Genomic DNA, 14,397 nt, shown 5'->3' with positions numbered 1-14,397 from the left:
GCAAAGAGTATTTTGGGAGTCGGACCTCAGCCATACCAGGAAAGAATGGAAGATGGGAATTGTTGACAGCTTTTGGTCACCTTACACCAGGTCGAGCCATCTGACTGCAAATTATGTTATTGAAAACAACCCAGGTAGTGTCTGGATAAATGGGTCACCTAATATTGACAAACTGTCACTCGTGGAGTGTCACTGGGTCTGAGCTATTTACGGTAAACATCAATGAAGTCGCCAGGTCTATTAGCCAAATTGCGGATAATGCAAAAGTAGGAGGGAGAACAAGTTGTGCAGGTGATTGAAGATAGTGTGGAAAGTGCGATAGATAGCTTTAGTGAGTGGACATATGTTTGGATGTGGAAAATTGCGAGTTTGTCTAATTTAACATGAAACCAAATGGGATTCTCCAAATACTGACTCTTCACCCCAACATGAACACGCATTCTCAACTTAACCTCAACCCCACATTGAGATTCAAAGCAAATTCTCCTTTCACTCAAAAAAACCTCCAAATTGAAGCCTCAGTCAAACGTAAATCGGTCCCTCACCCCAAAATTACCACTCACCTCTATCTGATCACTTTCCTAAAACCAACCCATGCTCACATAATGACATATTTTTCCAGGTTGAAATCTCATGCAAAAAAATAATCATTTCAAATTAAAAACTTCCACGCCCCAACTGACCCTTCAGCCTAACACTAATGACTCACCCGTTGTGACTGGTCGCTAACCCCCAAACGGGTTCTTCACCCCAACTCCAACCCTTTTTCACAAATATAATTCTTACACATATCCAGATCGGTTATTCCAAACTGACCCGCAGTTCACTGAGACGCATTTCAGGATCAAAACAGACTCATCACTCACAGAGAAAGCGGAACTAAGAGAGAGTAATGGAAACAGGATAATGTAGGAGGGAAACTGAAGAAGGGTAATGGTGAAAGGAGAATGAAAATTTGCCATCGGGACTGGAGGCATAATTGGAGGGGTTGTTGGGGACGTCAGTAGGCGAGGGGTAATGTGGCCTGGAAACTGTACACGCGTTAGAGGCAAATGCAGGCGTGATAAGTGAGGAGGGCAAATGGAGAAAAAATAATAGGAATGGGGGCACGAAAGTGAAATATATTATGTAGTGGAGTAAGGGTAACGAGGAAATATAATGAAATTTGGATGTTAGGGAATACCGGAGAGGAACATTTGTGGAGGGTTTATGGGGAGAATCTCTGTGTGAGGCCACGGGAGAGAGAAAATGAACGAGAGGAAGATTTGGAGGGGAACTGTGGCGGGTATTCTGGACAGATAGTCGATTCGAGGTAATGGGGAGTGGATAATGGACAGGATAAATACGAAGGGGTGATATAAAAGGTGACATTTGCATTACTAATCGACACCGCTTGGTGATTGGGGGGTGTTGGAGAGGGTGAGGGGTAATGGAGAAGGGTAAAGTGTTTTGGAAAATGGGTGGGGAGACGAGGGTAGGACAATAATGGAATTGCAAAGGTGAGTGATGATGACGAGGAGTAATTCATGTGGGATATAAGGAAGGGTGAATGGGGGTAAGTAATGGCGTGGTGAAAAGCGAATGACATGGGAAGGTGAAATAGGGTTTGAACTGGGAAAGAGGGAAATGAGAAAGAGGCAACAGTGAAGGGTAATAGAGAGGATTTGGTCAAAATGATTTCAGGATGGAGAGAGAGAACGAGAGACAGAGATTTGGGGAGGACCTTCAGAGTTTAGGACCCAGAGTTTAGGAAGGTAGGAGACGCTGCAGTGGGTTTCAGAGATAGGAAGAATCAACGATATCAAGGATTTGAAACTATAAATAGAAATTATAAAACGACGACTTTGCTGGACTGGTGAGTGAATGTTAACATGGACGATAATGGGAAGCAGGGTTTTTGGATGGTCTCAAGGTTATAGAGATTAGAATATGGGGATTAACCAATTAAGAGTGCATTGCAAGCGTGAAGTTAGAGATAACAATTCATGCATGAGTGGTGCAGCAACTGTTCAGATGAGCAGTGTCAGAAATGCTTTATTCATATAAAACGGTTGATCTTCAAGGCCTAAGAAGATTCTGGAAGAATCAGTGTATTTCTTGAAGACACTGTCCCTTTAACAGTTGTCAAGAACTCTGTTTTACTCCAGTAAATAGAGAGTATTCACTGGGAAAGGTAATTAACCTGTTTAGAAAATAAATTAAAGTACCAGGAAAATCAGATTAAAATGCTGGTGAAGATCTAGTGCGGAGGAGATGACTGCTTGGTTCAAACGATAAGAGCCCCTCAAGATGAGTGTCAGTCCGGAGCAGAGAGAGAGAACAATATCTACTCCCAAGTCGCATTGACTTATGGAAACGACGGCACTATCGATCTGAAAGCATACGGAAATATGAACAAGGAGCATGACTAGGCCATTCGTTCTCTGATGTCTGCTCCACCATTTACTAAGATCAAGGCAAGTCTGTTAGAAAAGTAAAACCTGCACCCCACATTTACCTAATAAACTATTGCCCCTTTTCTTGTCAAGAATATGTCCACTTCTGACTTTTGACAATAGAAATAGGATTCTAACCACTCACGACACTCAGAGATAAGAAATTGCACCTGATCTCCATTTTAAATGGAAGACACTTTACTTTTCAACAGTCGCCGCCAGTTCTAGGTGACCCCATAAGAAAAAACATCCTCTCCTCACGTGCTCAGTAAAGACCCCTCAGGATCTTACAGGTTTCAATTAAGTCACATCTTACTCCTCAAAACTCTAGTGCATACAAATCTATTCTGCACAATTTTTCGTCATAAACCACACCTTCAATTCCAGGTTATTAGTCTGGTAAACATTCTGTGAAATTATTCTGACGCATTTTCAGGCTTCCTTAAATAGTGGGATTAATAGACTAGAGTCAATAATAAAAGATTCAATAGCAGAGCACTTGGGAAACAATGTCAGGGTCGGACATTTTCAGGATGGATTTACGAAAGGGGAATTATGTTTGCCCAATCCACACTAATTCTTCGAGGATGTAACTGGTGGAGCTAACAAGGGGGAGCCAGTGGATGTTGTATCTTTGGTAATGTTGAAGGTTTTCTACAAAGTTCCACGTAAGCAATAAGGTACAAAAGTAAAGCGTATGGGTGTTGGGGGAATGTATTGAGAAGGAGAGAAAAATGTTGTCAGACAGGAAACAAAAAGTAGGAAGAAACAGGTGTATTCCATATATATAGAATTTACAGTGCAGAAGGAGGCCATTCAGCCCATCGAGTCTGCACCGGCTCTTGGAAAGAGCACCCTACCCAAGATCAACAACTCCACCCTATCCCCATAACCCAGTAACCCCACCCAACACTAAGGGCAATTTTGGACACTAAGGGCAATTTATCATGGCCAATCCACCTAACCTGCACATATTTGGACTGTGGGAGGAAACCGGAGCACCCGGAGAAAACCCACGCACACACGGGTAGGATGTGCAGACTCCGCACAGACAGTGACTCAAGCCGGAATCGAACCTGGAACCCTAGAGCTGTGAAGCGATTGTGCTATCCACAATGCTACCGTGCTGCCCCTATTATGGCAGGGTGTGACTAGAGATGTACTGTACTGATCGTTGCTGGAACCCAGATATTCACAATATATATTGATGATATAAATGAGAGAACTGCATGTAATATCTTCAACTTTGTAGATGACAAACTTCTGGGTGGGAAGTTGAGCTGTGTGGAGGATGCAGAGATCATTGATTGTGATTTGGACATCTTGGCTGAGTGGGAAAATGCGTGCATTGCAGTGAAATTTTGATTAATATGATGTTACCCACTTTGGTAACAAAATCAAGAAGGCAGATCATTATCTGAATGGCCCTAACTTCTGAACTTAGGAGAGGGGAATGTGCAATTATATCTAGGTGTCCTTGTACAGCAGTCGTTGAAATAAAGTATGCAGCCGGTGGCAACCATGCAGTGAGCGGTCGCACATTTGGCAGCTCCCACCCATGGTGGTCTTTTTGTGGCCTTTACGCCAGTTTGTTGCCGGAATTGTGTAGAGTAAAGGTGCAGAAGTATGAGCAGAATAAATTGACCTCTAGTTTCTGGAGCACTGGTCCAGAAGTAATTGGAAAAGAACAGAACTGGCGGTGGTTGCGAGTGAGGAGACAACGCGCATTGAGATGCCAGATGAACAGGGTCGGACCCCATCAGGTCAGAGGTCGATGGAACAGTTGGGGAGCTTCTTAAATGAGAAGTTCACCCAACAGCAGAAATAGATTGTGGAGGACCTGGCCCTGGTGGTGGACTCGATCAAGGCGGTGGTTGACCTTATGGAGACCAGACTGACATCCCAGGGACAGGCAATCCACAGGGTGGAGGGTTAGGTGGGGGAACAGGAGCAACAGTACACCTCGATGGCATCAGTGGTTGGTATTCGGCATCACCAGCAGAAGAGGCTGCTGGAGAAAGTGGAAGTCCTGGAAAATCGGTCTTGGAATCAGAACAATCGAATTGTGTATCTGCTGGAGGGAATCGAAGGATCGGATGCTGATGCGTCTGTCAGGAAGATGTTAGAGAAGCTGCTTGAAGGTGCGTTTTGAGCAATCGTTGGAGGTGGATCGGAATACAGGGCACTGATGTGCAAGCCCCAGGGGGTGAGCCGCCGAGGGCGATGGTTGTACAGTTACATCGGTTCCTGGACCAGGAACGCATTATGAGGTTGGACAGGCAGACAAGGTGATGCCCTTAGGAAGATGTCGAGATCCAGCTGAACAAGGACCTGGACGCAGGGCTTACAAAGAGGAGGGCGAGCTTTAATATGGTCAAGTCGGCCCTATGCAAGGAGGGCATAAAGTTTGATCTACTGTACCTGGCTCTCCTATGGGTGACATGAGGGGGCCGGGAGATGTACTTTGGCTCGGCGGAGGAGGCAGCGGACGTTTTGAAGGAGAATGGACTGGCAGGAGAACGAGGACCTTGAACTTTGACTGAAGAGATTTGAGCTATGTTCTGTAAATACTTTGGGTTTGCGTTGTTCGGATTTATTTCGGGGGTTTTGCTTGTTCTTTATATTTTTTCGGTCCAATTTGGGTTTAGGCTGATATATAGTTCTTTGTTAAGGGAGGAGGGGCGGGTCTTTGGGTTAGGACCTTGGAAGGGATGGTTTCTTTGTTTTTACTTATTGCCATTGTTTCGATTATTTCGAATGTTTGCACTAAGAGTGGTGGGGAAGGGAACCAGAAAGATGGAAGGCGCCATGGGCGGGGGCTGACAGCTAATTGGGCGGTTTAGTTCACTGTACCAAAGTGGGGGTGAGCTAAAGTCCGATGCGGGGGGAATGTGAATGGGAGGGGGAGGTCGGGTTTGGCTGGGGGAGTAGACTGCTGACCGGGAGGGGAATTTGAAGGTGGTGAAGAGGGTTGATGACGGTAGTTGTACGAGGGTAGGCCATATGAGGTTCGGGACATAGGCCGAAGACTGGTCGAGGAGAGGTTATGGTTGATCGGCAAGGGAGTGGGCGGGGTGCCACCCGACCAGGCTGGTCACGTGGAACGTTCGGGGGCTGAATGGCCCAGTCAAAAGGGCCCGTGTGTTCGCGCACTTGAGTCAACTGAAGGCAGACGTGGCTATGTTATAGGAGACTCATCTGAAGGTGTGGAACCATGTTACGTTAAAGAAGGGATGGGTTGGGCAGGTCTTCGATTCGGGATTATAATTTACAACGGGACCGGGGGTGCAATCCTGGTCAATAAGCAGGTGGCATTCGAGGTGGGGAATATAGACGTGGACCCGGGAGATAGATACATTATGGTTAGTGGGAAATTGGAGGGATAGGCCATGACATTGGTAAATATATGTGCCCCAAACAGGGGTCACGTTCAGTTTGTTGGTCGTGCGCTGGGGAAGATCCCGGACCTGGACTCACATCGATTGATTATGAAATGAAAATCGCTTGTTGTCACAAGTGCGCTTCAAATGAAGTTACTGTGAAAAGGCCCCAGTCGCCACATTCTGGCGCCTGTCCGGGGAGGCTGGTACAGGAATTTAACTGCATGCTCGTTGGCAGCCCGGTAGAGGAATTCCCTGCGAACCCTGTATTCACGATAGGCATATATTTGCATGGAAAAGAACACGGAATTGCATCCTGCTTTACGAGCAAATGGAATCGTAAAACTGGTGCAATTCAGCTCTGGTGGGAGAACCTCGGCTGAGAAATCTGCCTAACGTATCTGTGGCAATATCATTCCAGCTGACACAGTTAATTCTATTTACATTTATGGCCATTTAGCGATTTCAAATTAACTCTTTCCACGCCTTCATTCAAAATGTATTCTTAGTATTATCATCTGACTGACGTCGTGACTCTTCTACATTCCAGAGACTCAGTGGTAGATTGGTCGAATGATTTGTGGAACAAGACTTTTCAGTTCGCAAGCATTCCATTGAAACTTTGACCATCCGAAATGTGTTATTCAATCTCCTCTGCTTTCCGCTCATTATTTGTCACCTGTCTCCTTTGACCTCCAGGACAAAAACGTTTTGCAACTTTTCAGGTAACTAGGGAAAGTAATTGGCTTCAAAGATGAACGTGCAAATCAGGTTAGACGGAGTACTGCTTTGACGGGGAATTTACTTTACTCGGGAAATGTGTTCCAATGAGGCAGATTGCGTCAGTGATGGAAGGAGTTTCTTTTTCGTTTCCATATGGAGCCGTCTGAGACAAGCAGGGTTATTTTGCGCCCGTTATCGCCGTCAGCGTTAATGGCGACGCGGGCGCAAAGTCTCGCCAGAAATCGAAAACGTGCAGATCTCAGTCGGCAGGACCTCGGCCAGCAAAACATGTCCGGCGCAGCTCACTCACACCTGCAGCACGCCTCTGGTGGAGAGAGAATGGCCCTGCCAGCGAATGCCACTGGGGATATCACGCCGCCGGAGAATCCCACCAATAATTACTTTGGAGCCGAGATTGTTCGGTATTTACCCCTCTACCTCTCGGCCAAATCTTCCCATTCACTGCAGCGGCACCGGATAATCTCACCTCCATGAACAGACGGAGAATCCTGTCCTGGGACTACGAGAGGGTACCCCCCATGGGAAAGAACCTATTTTTAAGTAAACCTGTTGGGACTAACCAACGAGTATAAAACGAAAGGCAACCAGATCAGTCTTCCTGACTAGAGAGCAGAGCAACGTGGGGATGATCCAAACTTATGACAAATTGCAACACGTGTCCAGATAGTTCCCAATGAGCGGATGGAAGGTAACAAATTTGGGTAACACGCCCAGGAAACTGATCAAGATCAACTGCAATGCTAATTGTCACATCATTCTCATTCACCTCATTGAGAAACACCCTATTCATGAAAGCCAAAAGCAGCATGGAGCAATTCCTGAATGCAGTGTAGCCCATTTGAAAGGACCGTCTCAAAACCCAAGCGTTTGTTCTGCCATTGAGCCAATTTGCGATTCAACTACATACTTTCTCTCGGGTCCCAGGAACGATTACTTTTCTGAATCGTGTAGCAAGTGGGGCTTTGTCAAACGTCATGCTACACATAAGATAGACTTAATCCACTGCGCTATCCTTTTTATCATATCTCCAAATCTTCAATTGAGTTCATCCGACGGAAGGTTGAATGGCTTACTCCCCTTCCCGTATCTCAACGTACAATGTTCTCTTGCGGAATTATCTCTAACCGCCCTTGATTAACGTATCCCGATCTAAATGAGGACCTGCACAACCTCTGAGTTAGTTTTAATATTTTTCCCACCAATCACGAACCTGCAAATGTTCGGGATGTTCCTTCCTCCCGTTTAAAGAACACGATAAGGTTCGTAGTTTCATATCCCTCTGTGTCTAGGCCAATTACCTCATCTTATTGACAGTTTGGTTTGAGCTGCGGTTGAGCCAGGGCCCGAATACAGCATTCTGCGGTATCCTTAAAGCAAAGTTGACTTCGAAAAGATTTAGCATCATCTCGCTGCTGCTATTGATGTTCCATGTATGTCTCTGAATCCCAGTATTAATTCTACACACTGACTTCAACTTAATTGTTTTGAACTGCTGTCAAACTGCTGCACCAAGTAAAATTCAACAGACTATTCGGCACTGCAGCCCATCTCTGCTGATGCAACTTTGTCATAATATTAATGTACCCTTCGTCACGGGGGATACTCGCGAACTTATGACTTGATTAAAAAATCCGGCAGGTCCATTGGCAAAAGAAGTACTCCTTTGAACATAAAGGCAGGTGATGTCATCACCGACTCCAATAGACAGTTGGCGAAATGGGTGGAACACTGCCTTGATTTGTAATCTAGGGATAACACTGTCGCAAGAATGTATGGACAACTTGAAGAATCAGCCTCTCGTGGCAGCGCTGGATATTGAAAACACTGCCTAGGAGCTTAGCAAATGTATTGATTAGCTTCCCACTGCTAAAGTTCCAGTTAATGATGCTACACTGCCTGAACATATCACAAACGGAACAGTCCCCGGCACCTTGTTCAGAAAGGTAAATATTTGGAAAAGGGAGAATGAAGTCCCTTGAGACATCTTGTTATAGTAAGGGCATTGGATCGAAAAGGGTTAACTGAACCTGTTACAGTTACTGTCAGCATCAGTCTCCATGGAACTAATCTTTGTCACTGGAGGATTTCCCTGCTATTAATAAGAGACAACTTTCAATGAGATAGATCGCTTCGAGTCAGTGGGACATCATCAGTCGCTTCACATTTCTTCATTGAGTTAGAAACGATTTGTTATCCTCACTTTTCTGCTATTGATGCTTCACGTAAGTCTCTAATTCCAGGTGTGAATTCTACAGACTGTATCCAACTGCAACACTAGCTCGTCATTTTAAATCAGTAGTTCAAGCTGTTACATTTATTCAGTGAACTCCTTTCATTCTTGTTGGTTGTTGGTTGAATTTCGCGTGATTTAATTACTATGCCGTAGTCCATTCATTCTGATATCAATGTGCGGCACGACCTCACCTTTAGCATTTTTCATCGACTGATCTATTTTTCGTCAGATTTAAGTATTTTCCGCGTTTCTAATACAGATTAGGAATCAGGAATCTGCTTCTGATGGGTAGAGATCAAAATGCCAAATTATTGAAAACCGTCTGCGCAGATAGATCACAGAGAAACGTACAATATTTATTGTCATAATGGCTCGTGATCACATTTCAGTGGTCTAGGCTAATTTCTTCCATTTTTAATTTCTTAAAACAAACTTCTGTTCGTCATGTGTGACTTCACCCAAGCAGTATTGTCCATTTGGTACTTACTTTCATTGAATATTAATCATTGTCGCCTGAAGACAATGCTGCCACAGGTATAATTAAATGATCTATGCTCGGTATTAACTTTTTTTTAAATGTACACCTTTTTTGCCGTCTAACATTTTTGTACCATTCGGTTCTTTTTACTGCAACGTGGAAGATAAAAGCAGCAATCTTTATCTGTCCAGAAATAAAGTGCACTCCTGCATGAGTTGCTTAATCTCAATTATTAACTTCTATTTATTGATTGCCTTGATTGAATGGGGGTCACTCCCGAAAACAGTTAGCACAATCACGGGTACAATTGAAGATTGACCTTATTCTTACAGCGCTGCATCAGTGAAGGATTATGATAATGCAGTTAGTGAGGTCAGATGAGCTATTTTTATATTTTTCAATTCAATCATGGAATTTAGGCGTCGGTGTCTAGAATAGCATTTATTGTCCCTTAGTAATAAAGCTTGCGAAGGAGGAGGTGAACTGGATTCTTGAACCACAGGACTGCCTATGGAGTAGATACAAGTGCACGGGGTCAGGATCGGGAGCGTGTTTTTCATGTATCTGCTGTCTTTGTCCTTTTAGGTATTGCACAAATGCAAATAAAATATATTTATTGTTTTTCTTCATCCATGGGATGTGGGCGCGCTGACTGGGCAAGATTTATTGCTCATCCCTAATTGCCCTTCAACTGAATGGCTTGGCAAACCATTTAGAGGGCTTTTTTGTATCAAGCAAATTGCTGTGGATGTGAAATCTCAGATAAGCTAAGGGCTTCACATTTTCTTTCCTCGTTTCATTAGTGAGCCAGATGAGATTTGTATGACATTCGGCAATAGTTTCATGGTCATCCTTAGATTTTTGCTCCTAGAATTTTATTGAATTCTGATTGTACATTGTTCTCTGTTATGATGCGAAACAGATTCCCCAGATAATTGTGCTGTGTCTCAGGTTAAAACGTCCAGTGACAAGTTCGCTACGCCTCCACTTTCCCATATTCTGCACTTTGGATGACAAAACAAACAGATTCTGGAAAGACAATGCTTGCCTCAGTTGTCACTTTTGTGATTGTTCCTTGCCATTGGTGTGGCTTATTGCCACTGGTGTCAAATTAATAGCGCTGACACCGCTGAAGCTTCTAAAACCATATTCTGTTGTGATGGGAAATTCCTGGTCACAGGTGGGGGGGAGGGGGGGCACCAGTGGTTAGGGACTTGTACGAAGGGAACTGACCTGTGACCTTAGAAGAGCCGCCGGAGAAACTGGAATTACCGACTGGAGATCACACCAAAATTTACAAATCAAAATCTTTCTCGACAAGGAGACAACATGGTATCCTATGGACTCGAGAGACAGAATGTTGGAGGAGCTACTGGACGTGGAAAGTGTGGAAAAGGGAAGTGCAGGGATATATAACGATGACTTTTAGAAAAAGGGCACTCTCCCCACTGGACAAACAAAGGAGATGTGGGAGGAGGGATTTAGGTCGGACGTCGGGTCGACAATCTGGAGGGAATCATTGAGCTTGACCAACTCGACCTCTTCGAGCACAAGGCTAGGCCTCTTGCAGCTTAAATGGTGAACAGAGGACACCTGACCACAACCTAAATGAGCAGGTTCTTCCCGGAGGCGGAGCACAATATGAGCGGTGCCAACGGGGCCTGGCCAACCACACCCACATGTTCTGGGTTTGCCTAAAGCTTGGCGGGTGATGGACAGCCTTCGCCGAGGCAATGCCGAAGTTGGCGGAGGTGAGGATGTAGCCGTGCCGGGGAGTTGTAGTCTTCGGGGTATTGGACCAGCCAGAACCTCATATGGGGAAGAGGGCTGACCACCCTAATCGCACGCTGGAGAATCCTTCTCGGCTGGGGATCAGCAGAACCATCCACAACTGCAGACAGGCTGGTGGACCTACCGGAATTTCTCCATCTTGAGATGAGGAAATGCACCATCGGCTGATCGAAAGAAAGCTTCTACAAAACGTGAGGACCATTCAATAATCTGTTCCAAGACCTGTTTGATGCTAACACGGATAGAACGGGAGGGAGGGGGGGGGGTGTGGTGCCCTGGAACCCAGTGCCACAAAAACAAGCGGGGGGGGGGGGGGGGGGGGCGTGGCAACATGGAAGAGAGACTCAAGAAAATCTCAAAGGGGAAACCAGGAAGAGTCCGACACGGGGGCCACACAGTGATACGAGGAAAACAAAAGTTAGAACAAACCATCTACAGTGAAGAGAAGTGCCTAGGATAGGACACTGAGACAGCAGGATAGTGGAGGGGTGGGGAACAGCGAGGGAGGGGGGGTGGTGGGTTCGAGGTAAGATGTTGCAAACGAACAACGTGTGAATTATAAATTATAAGCAGTTCTTGTACAATGTAAAAATGCAAACTTTAATAATATACATATTTTTTAAAAACGCCTGATATATAATTCCCGTTTATATATCTTTTCATAGTTAACGTACTGACAAACATCATGCCGTCTCGAGGAACATGTAGTCTCTTCATGCCCCTTCATGGGCAGCACGGTAGCCAAGTGGTTAGCGCTGTGGCTTCACAGCGCCAGGATCCCAAGTCCGATTCCCGGCTGGGTCACTGTCTGTGTGGAGTCTACACGTTCTCCCCGTGTCTGCATGGGTTTCCTCCCGGTGCTCTGGTTTCCTTCCACGCACCAAAGACGTGTAGATTAGGTGGATTGGCCGTGATATATTTCCCTTAGTGACTAAAAGTTAGAAGTGTTCATTGGGTTACGGGGAGAGGGTTCGGGTTAGCGTGAGGGCTTAAGTGGATCGGTGCAGACTCCATGTGCGAATAGCCTCCTTCTGCACTGTATGTTCTATGTTCTTCAGATAGGTTACACGCCATTTGGCGGCCATGACATCTATGGACATGACATTGGTGGATCTACTGTTAATTGTTATCGACATGGTAATAAACCAAATTACGATTATCGTGCACGTCATCTTCTCGTGTAAAATTCCACATCATTCTGTTTCATGTAGCGAGACACTCCTGCCTGGTTCACCTTGGATCTATTTTGTGCAACTTGTCAGACGCTGAAAATTAGAAATTGGTTGAAAAAACTGCAGTTGCAGCTCTTGACCAGTGACTACTGAGTTCTTTCCAGGATGTCGCATGAATCTTTATCCTAACAGGCCAGTTTCAGCTTTGGAACGCCCTCTGGCTTTGTTGTGTCGGAATAAATGTTCCAGATTCCCGAGACTGATTACTCGCCGAGTTCCTTCAACACATTTTTATTTCGGCATTCGCCTTTGCTCTGATTCAGCACCTCACTGCTTTCATGAATGCACAGAACACATTGGCAAGCAGAGCGCGCAGCAGACATTATCAGGAGAATTCCAGAGAACAGACGGTGGAAGGTTATCTATCATTTTATCCTTTGGTATCTCTGGGAATTTCATCTTGTTCTGTTCAATATATGTGGTTTATTTTATAAGCTTTCAAATATGGTTCTTTGGTAATGAATTTGTATGGATGCTTACATTTCTGCAGGAAATACGTTTCATGCCGCAGCTTCTGAGTGGTTGCGCGCAGACTTACATTCATGCCTTGACTCAGAATACGAGAGCATTTGAAGAATGCAGCCAAATGTCCCTCTCCTCAACTTGATAAATTAATTAACTGCAAGGAGGAACTGGGGAATTTCCAGAATTAATAGTAAATGCTGCCTCCATTTTTGATCAACCAACTGAAAGGTTCATGTGTGTGTGGATGGAAAGAAAATGGGCGGAGGGCGCGGCAAGCGATCGCTGACGAAGAGGTAGAAACATTCAATACGGAGGACTGCAAAATGTTATACGAATACATTAATAATCTTGCATTAGAAGCAAACAATTGGCAAATGAAGCACAAAACAGATAATTGTCACGAGGCACAAGTTGGTGGGATGTATACCTATAGCTCAATTATTACGTGGAAGTAACGTGTCCAAGTGGAATAGAGGAACAAAGGCATCTCCAGACGGGATTAGAATTATCAACACTTTACCTATCAGAATGAGATACAAAGAGGGAAATTGTGGTCGGATTCCCTGGTTCCCCAGCCGCGTGTTTCTCGGCGACGGGATTCTCTTTTCCTGCCGCTTGTCAATGCGATGTCCCATTGAAGCCTTTCCAAGCCACCGCTGCCAGCGGCTAAGGAGAATTCCGACGAGGGGAGAATTCCGTGTTATATATCAGCCTACCTCGCTCTTGCTCTTTTACTCTGCTTCTTGTTTTTTTATTTAATTCTGTCATACCCCCTCATGTGCCTCTTTCCATTATCTACCCTTTCTTCCCCAAATCCTGTCATCATCCTATACATAGCATTTTCCTCCAAAAAATTTGCATCCCACTGCAATTGAATTAGGCAGTTCCTCAATGTGAACAGGCAGTGGGATGCTCTTACGTAGCGGTGTTCTCATTGGTTGCTAATCCAGAAACCAGGGTTAGTGGTCGAGTCGCACCACGGCAGGTGATGAAATTTGAATCCAGTTACAATCTGGCCTTACAACGGCCAGTGAGTGTTGATTGTAAAATTCTGGCCTGTTGAGATTCAATTCATCAGGCAGAACACCCCCGCCGCCTGTATCCGGGCGGTGTGGGGGGTAACTTTAATCGGAAATCCCATTGACAAGAGGCGAGAGAAATCCGCCGTCAACGAACGGCGCGTCGCCGAGCATGCAGCCCCACATCTAGTGCATTAATTCCCTTAGGGGGAAAGGCTGAAGTATTCAATTGCGCGGACTTACTTGCGACTCCAGATCAGCAGTCATAAGATTGACCCTTACCTGTCATCTGAAATTGCTTGGCGAAATCAGTTGGTAATAAATGCTGGCCCTCGAGCCGACAGCCACATCCCATGAAAGAAAATTAAACGATTGATCTATATTGTTTATTTTTCTGAGAATATTTAATAGATATAAAACAACAATTTAAACGTTCCATAATTTGCTTGCTTCGTTTGTACCATCAGCTTCAGCGAGAAAGTTAATGTTTTAAATCGCATCATTTAATTCCTATATTTGCTTTGAAATGCCATCAGCAAGAAAATCACTCTCGTATCTGTATTTGGTTCAGTTCTCATTGAAAAAGAATCTAATATTAGCTATATAAATGTCAAAACGAA

The sequence above is a fragment of the Scyliorhinus canicula genome, chromosome 13, assembly GCF_902713615.1.
Source record: "Scyliorhinus canicula chromosome 13, sScyCan1.1, whole genome shotgun sequence".
NCBI classification, from domain to species: domain Eukaryota; kingdom Metazoa; phylum Chordata; class Chondrichthyes; order Carcharhiniformes; family Scyliorhinidae; genus Scyliorhinus; species Scyliorhinus canicula.
Note: the sequence above shows the minus strand (reverse complement) of the source record.